This window comes from Pinus tabuliformis, chromosome J (assembly GCF_031772625.1).
Source record: "Pinus tabuliformis cultivar Carrire ecotype Pingquan chromosome J, CPIR1, whole genome shotgun sequence".
Classification (NCBI taxonomy): domain Eukaryota; kingdom Viridiplantae; phylum Streptophyta; class Pinopsida; order Pinales; family Pinaceae; genus Pinus; species Pinus tabuliformis.
The window spans coordinates 777,586,997-777,600,326 of NC_142295.1; positions in this window are offsets into that span (position 1 = coordinate 777,586,997).

The window sequence follows — 13,330 nt, forward strand, 5'->3', positions numbered from 1 at the left end:
TTGTCATCCGTGACTCCTTGTGCTTCCCATGCAGCTTTTACCACGAACCAAAATTGGTCTAGATCTTCGTTCCCTACCACTTTGAACATTGGAAACTTTATTGCATTCGCCATATTGAACTGTGGTGGTGGCGGAGGTGGTGTGGGTAGAGATGGGGGTGAATATGGTGAAACTAGTGGTGGTGTAGGTGGGGGTGGTATGCATGGAATATGCTACCTTATCAGACTGATCGCACTTCTTTGTGAAACTTTCACAAGCTCTTCCTTGCTTTCTCACTGAGGCGAAATCAAGGGGCTATTTTCTATCTCTGCGCTACCTTTGTTTCTATAGATCCTCCCTCTTCGCGTAGCCCCAAACTTCAATTTATTCACACAACCCGCTTTTCACATAATAGCATTTTAATCCAAGTGTTCAAAGATTTAATGTACTTACCTTGCAGTCCTTTGAGGAAGTGTTGCTCTGCCTCATTGTAGCTACTGACGTGTCTACTGCGAATGTGGTGATAAACCCTCCTATACTTCGATCGATTCAATGGTCCACAATGCACACGATCTTATCTTCTGATGCTTCTAGTATGCGCACCAACTCTAGATTCCACAAAATGGGTTTGTCGAGCCTACACCTTCCCTGACTATCTGCTAGCTTCGCGATCCACTCATACAACTCAGAGGGGAAGGATGCAAAGAAAATTTCGTGGATTTCAGTATATAAGTAGCGCTCTAACCAATGTTCCTTCAATACTCGTAGATTCCTATTTTCCTGCGCTGCTAACTCGTGAATCTTTTTGTTCATCCACTATGCAATTTCTTTCTTTGTCGGATTCCAATGACATGACATCAGACATCTCTTATTCAGATATCGGTCCCAGCAACGGAACCATTTGTTGGCTTGTTAGGGCCTGACCCAAGTTCAGAGGGGATTTAGCCAAACAAATCCCGACACTACTGGCTCTTTCGGCAATAGCCCGTGGATCGCAGACTAAGGTCTCACTCGAAGTAGTATGGGAGGGTGCTAGAACTAGGTTTCGGCACCCTGGAGATGTCTGATGAGTTCAAGTGGTCCGCGATTCAATCCTACGCACACGTTACTATGCACACTTACTCGTACCTCACAGCTTGAGATGTTGCCTTCGTGCAGCCCTACTCGGGGCCCGAATGTTGTTATTACCCAAGTCCTTACTAGCATTCCACTGTTAGTTGATTAAATTAGCTTACTTGCATGTGTAAAGTATACTTAGCAATATGAATCATTCATACAAGTGCGCATAGTAAATAAATAGTGTATTTGCAATTGATATCAAACATGTAATAACTCAAGAATAGATACACAAAATTTGGATAAAACTTCTCTTTATTATTCTCTTCTTCGGTTACAGACTCGACTCCACCCTGTGCACTCAGCTGCAGGGATTCGCACACTCAGCTAGGGACAACTAGGCCTTTGCGCACTCAGCTACAGAGCCTTCTCCTACTCTACGACCCAAAGACACACTTAGACACTTAGACTCTTGGTCTTTTCTTCTTCGCTATCCTCTAGTTTGTTATCTTTTACACTTAGAGCCTTGCTCTATTTATACAATCCCATGGTCCGCGGACCATGGGTAGGTCGACATTTCATTACAAGACTAGGGCAGACAACCCTATGACTCTAACATACTTCCACGCCTACAATTCATGGGGTTTTACAACATCATTCAGTCAAAACATAGGCTTTGAGCCCCAAATCATGCCTCAGGGGGATCCCATGCCCAACATTACCTGTTGGGCAGACATTTCAATATGTACATGAACCATTCTGCATTGAAGAATTTAGTTAATAAGGCTGTGTTGGGGGGGGGGGGGGGGAATATGCAGATATTTGTTGTTGTTTCAAGAATATGATTTTGAGGTAATTGTGAAGCTAGGAAGGCTGAACGCGAGACCTGATCATCTGTCACACATTGAAACAGGAGTGGAGCCTACTAATTTAGAGAAAGGGCTTACTGACCCGCAACACTTCATGATGCACATAGCAAATAATCACTTCACAGATATTATCCACTTCCTGACTATAGGGACAGATCTAGAGGGATACACCAGACAATAGAAGAAAGAAGTGGTGGTGCACATGACAAACATTTCGGTCATTGCGGGCCATTTGTATAAGATGGGATTGGATGAAATATGTTGACATTATGTGCCTAATTTTGAGCGAAATAGTATCCTCGTTGAAGCTCATGCAGGAGCTGTGGGAGGGCATTATGCAGTGAAAGCAACAACGCAACAGATTTTGCGAGCTAAGTTGTGGTGGTTGACGCTGCATAAAGACTCTAAAGCATATTGTAAGGCATGTGATGCATGTCATAGGATGGGCAGGCCATCGTGGAAGGATGAGCTACCTCTGAATGCGCAGGTGTCATTGCAGCCATTTGAGAAATGGGCAATTGATTTTGTAGGACCGATTCAACCCCAGGTAAGAAAACGGGTGTGCGCTACATCATCACCGCCACTGAGTGTTTGAACAGATGGGCGGAGGCACAGCCTGTGAAAGCCTATACAGGGGAAACAACAGAAAAGTTTTTGTTTGAATATGTGTTGACCAGGTTTGGTTGTCCGAAGGTTTTAATGAGTGATCAAGGTATGCATTTTCTTAATGAAATGATCAATGCACTGACAGAGGAGTTCCAGGTTTACCATCAGAAGAGTATGCCATATCATCCTCAAGCCAATGGAACAGTTGAGGCTTTTAATAAGATATTGGAGAATGCATAAACAAAGGTTTTCAATGTGCTTCGGAATGATTGGGATGTGTGCATACCAGCAGTGTTATGGGCTTATAGAACTACTTGTAAAAATATTATTGATCAGACACCTTTTAGGTTGGTCTATGGCATAGAAGTTGTGATTCTTATGGAGTACATTGTGCCTAGTCTACGCATAGCAGCTTTCATAAGAATGGAAGACCGCAGAGCCTTAGAATAATGGCTCGTGCAGCTAATGCAGCTCGAGGAAGATAGATTTCTGGCTGGATTCCATCAGTAGGTTCAAAAGGAACGTGAAAAATATTGGCACGATTGACACATCAAACTACGCACCTTCAAGGTAAATGACTTAGTTTTATTACATGATAGCAAGTAGGATAAGTTTTCGGAAAATTTTTAGATGCACTAGCTGGGGCCATATGTCATCAAAGAGAACACAAATGGTGGCGTAGTTCATCTTGAAAAGTTGAATGGAGATCCATTTTTGGGAAGGGTAAATCGTAGCTGATTTAAGCCCAACATCAGGGATCCGGCCCAATGACTACATGATGGTAGCATAGTCTTAGCCCTCGAGGCATCCCAAGGGAGTGGAGACTATAAACTACACTACCTAGTTTGTAGGGCTACTCGACAGGGGGCCTACGTGAAAATGGGAGATGTCACAGTACTAGGAGAGGTGCAAAGGGAGCTGCACTACAGAAGGAGGTATTGTTCAGTACAGCCAAAAAATGACCTTTACAGTCATTGTTCATGATTTTACTACTAGGAGATGGTTAAGAGGAGTGGGGGGGTGGCATTTAAGGCTGAAATATTTGAAGATCTGCTACGAAGTCGTCATTTATGGACAGAGTTTTGGGGAAATGGTTAAATTTGAATTTGAATTCGCCTATAAATTACGCATGGCTGTCCAGCAAAGAACACTTTGTGTCCTTAGAATTTTTACGCTGTGCTGTCCATTATTTATGAATCCACAGGTTTTTGTAGATTTAGTCGTGAGCTCTGTGTTTGACAGGTTACCTAAGGATACCCATCAGTTCACTCTCAGCATGATGTTAGGACTATGTGAAATGGCAAGCACTAGAGGAACTTTTGCCTCTAAGGGAGCTTCTCCAGAGGTTGTGAGCATCGAGGCTCTAGCTGTTATGCCTATGGTGCCAAGGTCACATAGGCCAAAGCCTAGGCTAGTGAGAGAAGCCCCCAAGCCCAATAAGACAAGTAGAAGAGGCTGATGCCAGTGTGCAAGTCACTGAGGAAGCATTCTGCTACCTAGGCCTAGACGAAGGAAAACAAATCAGTGAAGTATAAGGGGAAAGTGGTAGATTTGGAGGCTAAAGAGGGCACAGAGGATATAGATGCCAAGGGCATGGAGCATATCTCTAAGTTTCCAAATTATATCCATCTTCATAAGGGAAAAGTGAAGGTCCCTAAGGACTTAGATGCAGGAAAATTGATCCTACATACGCCACTAATACCGAAGGGAATCACTTTTTAACATTCGTGCTTGGTGCGGATTCCCCATCTAAAAATAGAAGACTGGGATCTGGCAGACCATGAGAGGTTCCCCCACCTCGCAATGGAAAACTATATGAAAAGATTATATTACAAGGAATCCGGTGTCACCGTGTTGGAGCCTGTGGAGTGGATTCGCGGAGTGAATCAGTAGGGGTTGCTGAACCTATTGTGGGTGCCCCACTAACATTGCTCCAACATCAAACTCATTGTTATCAAGCAATTGCTAACCCTAGTGCATGATGGATGCTTGTGGCTGAGCGCATCGATCCCAATTATTGATATGCTGATCCATCGGATCACACTTTTACTACACTCAGGTTTGAATCCAACCAAGGAGTTTGGCGGAAAAGCAAGTGAGTGTGACCTCTCAGAGAATATGAAGGAAAAGTTCAAGATGGTCAAGAAGCTACATGGGCACTCTATCACCTCTATCACCGACCCTGCAATACAAGTTGCTACACATATTTTAGCTGGCAAGGTCATGTGAAAATGTCGCGCTGACGAGGTTCTGGTGCCAGTAATTTCATTGGTTGTACAGTGCGCGGAGGGCGTGTAGTTCAGTTGGTCATGCTACCTCTGTAATGAGTTCCTTTCAAACTGTCGTGAGGCTCAGGATGAGAGAAAAAAATTCTACTATGCGTGGTTGTTTCTCTCCATTGTGCTCGTCGCTTGGGATCTGCTGGAGGACATTCAATTTCCTCCTATGGACAATGGATTGTCGGAGGCTGCACAATTTGCATCCCTCTTAGAAACAAAGGACATCACACACGTCATAGAGACCAAAGTCTTTTGGGTGCTGATGGAGGCGAGCTTGTGCATGGCCATCAACCAGAAGCCATGGTTGTCACCAACTGTCTTTGAACAATTATCGGGATACGTGGAGTTTAAAGCAGACTTCCACCTTGTGTACATCAGGGAGCAAAAGGATTTGCAACAAAAATGGTTTGATCTGCCTTACATGGCCATAGATGACGTTATCCAAGAAACTATCAAATGTTGGCCGACAGATTGGCATACTCCATCTGATCTGGCTGCGGGCACCAACAAATTCATGGAGAAGAAAATGAAGGAAGCAACAAAGCAGAAGGTCCAGCAATTGGTCGAGAAGCATAGAAAAGAGGCCGAGGAGAAGGCTAGGGTGGAATAGAAGTGCATCGCAAAGTAGCAGGCCGAACAATAAGAGCGCGAATTTGAGCGGAGTGGTAGGTCCCATTCTCGTCGAATAGAGGAAGAGGAGCAGTCAGAGCAAGGCAGTGGCGGTCAAGAGGTACATAGCACTCCCTTTCGAATAAAATGGTATAGGGATCAACAAAAGGGAGGGCCCTGGAAGAAACCAAAAGCATCAAGGACATTGCTAGATCCAATCACTCTAATAAAATGTGACCTTAACGAGATTGGAGATAAGGTGTGGGACACTACAGTGGAACTGCTCTAGCAGTTTGAACAATGACAACAACGAGCACTAACTACCATTCAGAAGGATCTGTGCGAGCTGCAGATTTTGATGAGTAGGATCCAAGTGGGAGTAGGGCAGGTAAGCGCCGCACAGACAATTTTGGCACCTAGGACCAATCACACAGTAGAGATGGTTAGATCATTGGATCTCTAAGTAGTCGTATTACTACAAGGATCCTTGAGTGCGGAGGTGGCCGATGACAAGGTCGTTGTAAGTTCTCAGAAGAAAATCAGCCTCAACTTGGCTGCGCTCCCTAATGAGTACCTTCACACACTACACTTAGGTGTGACAGTGGAGTTAAGAGCACAGGAGCAACACACGCTTACCCTCATAAGCGAGTATCGAGTGAACAACGAGCAGATGTTCGCCGAAAATATGGAGGCTCTGGAAGCAAAGAATACAATTCAAGTGGTGGCAGAAGCATGTCCGACGATGCTAGAATTTCATATCCCTGAGGAGGCACCACTGGAGGCAAAGATCAGAAAGCTTGTTGCAGGCATGCAAGATGCCAAGGTAGAGGTGGCCAGAGTTCAGTTCGAGCTGAACATGAAGATAACAGAACTAGAGCTGAAGTCATAGCCTTCAACCCCGCTAGAGGTAAGGGAACAACATGAAGCCGTTGTCAAGGATGGAGTTGCTACAGTAGATTCCGCTGTGGTGCACTACACCACGCTGTTCGAACAAGCCATGGAGGTAGTGACTAACCTACAAGAATATCCCATCCTTCAGGTATTAAATATAGATGTTCGTGAGCTCCAACAGCAATACGATGAAGCGAGGGCGACGACGCGCACCATTGGTAGAGCACAACCCCTCGCCAAGTTGCAGGAGGCTAAGCAACTGCTTACGCAGCTAGAAGCAACACAGAAGAAAGAGGTATCCCTTAAGGCCAGATTGGGGCCTTGGTTGGATGAGGCCTACATAGTCTCTGCCAATATTCGGGAAAAAATGGTGAACTTGCAGAGTACGCAACAGAAGATTAAGCAAGACAATGCAGGACCAACCACAGAGTAGCTGGTAGAACATATCAAGCAGGTAGCCACGCAGAGCGCGACCGAAGTAGCAGTTGCACAAGTGGAGTTGGGGGATCTTCATAGAAAGATCTCTGTGCTAGCCAATTGACTCGAGGTTGAGTCATGATCTTTATGTTGGGGGCATATTGAGATGGGGTCCGCTGGGTCAATTTTGGGGCAAAAACCCAAGTTTTATGTAAAGGAATGTAAAGTCTTTGCAAATTGTGGTCACAGAGTGCGTAGATAGTTAAAGACTCAAAAAGTGTTTTACCCTTCGTTAGGTAAGTTAGGTCGGATTTTTGAAGATCTACCCATGGTCTGCGGAACATAGGATTGTATAAATAGGTGTGCCTTACAGAGTCTAAGGAAAGATTATTGAAGATGAAGACGAATGTAATGGGTCAATATAAGGAAGATCGTAGAAGTCTTAGAGGAGGAAAAGGTTCTGTAGCTGTGTGTGTAGATGCCTAGAGTAGAGTCTGTAGCTGAGTGCGCAGACCCCTGTAGCTGATTGCATAGGGAAGTCTTCATTCTGTAAGATGAATTGAATATTAATAAAGAAGATTATTATATAAATTCCTCTGTTTTACCTATTTACTTCTGTTATGTATGAATGCGCTTTATGTTGTGATGAATGATGGGTTTAAGAAATAATGTTGTATTAATGCGTGACTTTATTGGATCTATATTGTTATGTGAACGCAATGACATTAATGGTTTACACGAATATTATATCGTTGTAGGTTAAAGTTATCAAACACTTAAGAAGATCTGAGCAAATATTGGGTTAAGAGTAATCTTTGATGCGTGTAAGTAGTTAATTTACCTATTCAGGGTCCGCGAAAGCTAGTCGTAGACCTTCACAGAGGTCTAGAGGTTGATTAAAGGAAGTTACATTGATAAGCCATAAAGGCTTATCAATTTGCATGAAGGAATATTTAGGGAACAAAACAACATCACGCTAATCTCTGGGTGCAGAGACTTGGTTCCAGCATCCCCCCATACTGCTTCGGGTGAAACTTTAGTCCGCGCTCAACGGATTGATGACGAAAGGGCCAGTAGTGTAGGGATTTGTTTGGCACAACTAACTTTGAACCTGGGTCAGGACCCACTATTCCAACACATACATTACATTCTTTACGTGAATATGGGACCCTGACTCCCTCTTAAAGGTGATAGTGCCAATCCATTTGGTACTATATCTCCGATCATCTCCAAGCTCTATGGGTAATTGTATGTCCTTCTCCTCTAGGCTACTGAAGAAATTTGTATTTCCTGTCATATGATATGAAGCATGAGAGTCTAGGTACCACTCATTCACTCTTACTGTGCTTTCCATTCAAGAAATGAGGGTGGAATAAAACTTGATTATTAATGTGAGAATGTTTCCTCCTGTTGCTCCTGCAGTCTGATTACTAGATTCCTTATGTAGACACTTGGTTGCATAGTGTCCGTACTCATGGTAGTGAAAATTTTAATTTTACTGATGTCTTTCTTGTTGCCATGATTCTAGATGAATTTTTCCTTTCCTTAGGCATTATTTCCCTTGGATTTCTTTCCTTTTCCTGATAAAGAAAAGATTTCTTCCTCATTAGTTTTGGATGTGACACCATCTCTAGTGTTTCTTCTAATCTCCTAATGCACCAAATAATACCAAAGTCTCTCCCAATATGGGTGTTGACGTTAGGGGCTTAGACCCAAGTTTAGAGTTAGTTGCGCTAACCAACAAAACCCTATACCACCAGCCCTTTTGATAATGATCTGCTTTCACATACAACAGTCTAACCCGAGGAGATATTGGGGGATGCTAGAACTAGGTTTTTTCATCAGGAGGATATATGCAGTGTGGTTGTAAGGTTCCAAATAGTTTAGGGCTTAATCTAACCTTCGCGAACTCTTAACCTTATTCTTACAATCATAAAGTGTTTTCTACTTTAACAGATTAGTGAACTACATGAAACTAGACTAACATGCATTATTCATCATATAAAACAATGTCTGAACCTTTGCAATGCAATTACAAAAGATATATATAAAATGAACCATAAATAGGTAAAAACGTACAAACTATGAGAACATATAGAAATTACACATATATGTCTCAAAACTCTTTTTTATTAGTTAAGTCTTTTCAAATACAATCTTTTTGACCCTATGCACAGAGCTGTAGGGGCCTGCACACTCAATTGCAGACTTACCAAGGTATCCATGCACACATCTACAGGAGCCTTTCCCTTCACCTGACTACAGAAAGGTATTACAAGACAAACTCACAAGAGTTTCATCAATTCATTATATCTTGTCTTAGACTTGCAAAATCATCCCTTTATATATGCCTCTAGCCTTACAATACCATGGTCCGCAAACCATGGAAGGATCTCAAAATACTTTAATTAATCCCATCCCTTTACAAAAAAAGGAGCTTTGGCCCACCCTAAATCCCCTTAGACTCCTAGAAAGTTGTGCTAGTCATGCTCCGCTCCCTAAAATGCGGAGACTTTACATATTTTGGACAAAAATTAGACCTAGGCAACCCCTACTCAACAAGCCCCCAACACAAAGATGTAACTTGTCCATGAGTCACTCATCTGGTACATCCTCAATTTTTGTTTTAAGACCCTTGTAAGTAGTCTGCAATGGATTGAGCATTGTTGTGTATTGTTCTGCGACCTTCTGTACTTCATCCATGAGCTTCTCTCTCATCTGCCCCTCTACAGCGAGGCTGATTGTCCTTTGCATTTGTTGCATTCTTTCAGTTTTCTTTCTAAGTCTTGGGAAATTTAAAGGGCCTCATCTGCCCAAGGCTACATCCATGCAGAAATGATCTATGCATTTCTCCGCAACTCATCTATCTGGTTCTTCTCTTCCTAGAGATGGGTGAACTGTTGCATAGGTGCTAAGGTCTGCATTGTGGATTTCAGCTCATCGAACTGTAGCTTCTTGTCTCTGATCTCAGATTCAATATTATGAACATGTGGGTCTGATGAACCCCAAATTTGGTAACATTTTGGGCTCATTTGGCCTAACTACCCTTGCTCAATCCTTCATTTTTCATAACTTATGCATCATTTTCTAGTATGTTTATGTCATTTATACGAATAAGGGCAGTCACTATTCCTAGGTGGCTAACACGTGCTCATTTCAGGTTTTTTGACACATGTTGGAGCAAAACCGAGCAGATAAGGGCTACGAAACAGCCAAGATGGGGTTGAGGATTCGTAGGAGGGTTGTCCGTGGCATTAAATAGCCTTCCTCGGGATCTTCACCCCCAACTCCGAGCTCCAAAAGCCACCACAACCGGATCTAGAAGGCAGCCAAACGGATTTTGTGGAAGCCGCTGTTCACTCCCAGTTTGGTCAGCCAAGTCCCATAGATTTAGGAGGCCAGCTTGGGGCCTCGTGATGTATAAATGATAAGGCTTCAGCCTTCGAAAAGGACTTTTGGAAAACTGTTGCACATTCTGCACTACGAGATGCCAACTCTATTTTTGCTCTTTTGTAGCCATCATTGGCATACTTCTTGACTTATGATTATTATTTTTTAATGAGAAGCAGTCAGATTTGATCTCAGCTCTGATTTTCTAAAGGAGCCATAGCTCTCGGGGTTGGGCCCAACCTGAGAGCCTAGGGCCTCCTTCTTTTGTATTGATATCCTTCCTTTCAACAATATGGTTTTCTTTACATGCATTTGAAACGCAGTTTGTTGAGTTAGATTTCGTGGTGTGGTTAAGTAGGTCATTGTTAGAAGATAGAGTTGCTTAAGATGTTTAGAATAGAGTAAAGAGATTAGGATTGATAAAAGTTCCAGAAAAGGGTTGCCTGCACTCTCATTTTCACCTCTTTCTAGGGGCTAGAATTGCAGACAGTGCTACCCACCAAAAACATTGGTTTGCGTACTCATGCAATCTTTGGTGCAATATTTTCATTTGTAGAAGTTATCCATGTGCTCAGACCTCTTGGAATGTTTCTTTGCTTCAGTACCATACATGGTTCTCTTTAGAAATAACGTTGTTGTTCATTGGTTTCATTAAACAGTTAGGATAGATTAGGAATATTTTGATTATGTGCAGGACGTGGATGATTTGGTTCAGTTTACACTGTGCAGTGCAACTCCATCACTCTCTCGTCCTTCTAAGCTTCGTCCAGGCCAACTTCTCATCTCCAAATTAGACCCCTCATCTCACAACTACTCTACTGCCCACGTCATCCTACCTTTTTGGCCTTCCATTCCCTCTGCCCTCTTTAAGACAAACTAGCTTTACACACCCTCTCATCACCTCATCTCTCTGTCACTAAGTAATTACAAACCCCTCTCCTACCTCCCTATCCATCCATGCAGCCTCTTCCACTCACCCATCGTCCAAAATCCAATCGTAGAACATCCTGTAGGAATTACTGAACATCCTGTAGAACTTCTGAAACATCCTGTAGAACCCCTGCAGACTTCCTGTAGAAGCTCATAAACGCGGTTTCTTGGCAGCCAAACTTTGTGAAACTCTCTGATGGTAGGGACTCCTTAGACCCTCTCTGAACCTTCCCGACCTCTTCCAAGCATTTCTTCTCCGTGATCCGCCTCTGCACAGTAAAAAGCCAGTTACAAGCACATTCATGATAATTCTAAATAACTTATTCAAAAATACAAAAAGATGTTTTCTTCAGGTAGAAGTAGTCTAGACACATGCATCTCACCTTCATAGAAGTAATGGCATCTCTTTCAGTAGTTTGCATTCCCATCTTTGCATCAGTAGGACTAGCTGGTAGAATTAGGGTTTGCTAGGGTTTGCGTTTCTTGTTGGCTTTCAGTTCCTTTCTGCAAGTAGATTAGCTTCCTTTGAGTTAGCTTTCGTCCATCAGTTAAAAATATTCTTCTAAGAGCTCATAGAAGTTGGCTTGAGCCCCTAGCGGACTTGTGCCAGCTGACCAAGTGACAGCTGCGGCAAGAGCTAGTACTTGTGCATACAGCACCGTTGCTTCCAAGTTTGTTACGAACTACCGGGTTGATAAAATTAAAGAAGGAAGATCCAGGAGTTGTAGCATTATTGCTACAATACTGGAGCCCACCAGGGTCTTCCTGTAGTGAGGCCCATACCTCCATTGTATCTTCAAAGACTTGACGACAATCCTTGACTGTAGTCTCGATCTGAACCTTAGCAGTTTTGATGGCATCTTGGTGCTCGTCGCAAACTTCCGGTGGCGTTGTAGGCTACAACTTCATCTGAAGCTCTGTAATTTGCATCTATAGTTCAAAGTGAACCTTAACGACCTATTCCTTTGATTCTCTAACTGTTACTACCAGTTTCTAAATATTTTCTATTGAAGTTGCCTCGGCGCTGATATGGAGCTCTAGAAGCTCACTACATGCTTTCGTGATGGCCTCTTCTAGCTATTGGCTATGCGCAACTACCTCCTTGTGATCCTGCATCACTTTATAATTTTCCTTCAACATCTATTGGTTATTGAGTTTAACTCCATTGATGACCAACAAATCTCACTGCTCCTATATTTTGAGTTCATCTGTGATGCCCTATGAAGCTCATGCAATGTCTGAAGGGGGGGCACCACAAGATTTAGACTTAGATTCTGTAAGTGTTAGACACATTCCCTTTCCTCTGCAGCTTTGATGTGTAGTGATCATTCTAGAAAATGGAATACTCGAAGGTCTATGGTAAGCTTGACTAAAGGTACCACGCTCACTTTCTTTCCGCTCGCCTGATCCACGCTTGCTTGAAGCATGCTCGTCTGCATCTGCAATTCTTTAAGGCCCTGCTGGACCTTTGTCAAACCTAACCTGTATTGATCCTTGATGTTCCCCCACACATCTTCTGTCACAACGTAGATAGTGTCACTGATTTCATCAAAGTTCCCCTCAGTGAAGATCAAAGCTTCGACACTGGCAGATTTATCTAACTTCTACTTCTTCCACGCATTGCCAACACTCTACTTCTTCCGTTTCTTGATTATAAATGGGGAATCAATGTCCTTCATGTCTACATCAGGGTCTCCATCACCCTGTTCCCCTCCACTAGTCTGCTGCTCGAATGCAGGCTCGGTAGTATTTCCCTCGAGTTCAATGGTGACCGTCAGAGGTGCTTTCTCGATATCCTTCTTAGCTGCTGATTTTTCATCCTGTGCACTTGTTCCTGATTTCTTGGTCTTATAGTTTTTTGGGTAAGACAGTGACTCTGCCACTTACTAGTGACTGCCAAGATGTCATCTTCATACACTAAGTATGGTAGCCGATGCCATACCTTCTCTGAATTTGTCTTCGCGCGAATAGAGACACTGTGAAAATCTACTTTAAAATCACCTACGTCGCCAAACTCTTGAAATAATGCAGGTGACAACCTTAGTCATTGGTTGATGACTGTGCACAAGTCCATATCAAAGAGAACCCAAATATTTTATTCTCCATAACCTGGGTCGATTCCTTAGAGGCCCATAGTGAGGAAAAATTTGTAGTCTTACACACATTAGGTTCCATATTAGGGAAATGTGAATCATCCAATGTTCGCCATGCTACCAACGTGACTAAGAGTAATAACCACACATAATAGAATGACCTCTCTTCTTCTTGTGCTTCACGAAAGTCATCCAAAAATCTCCTGATAGA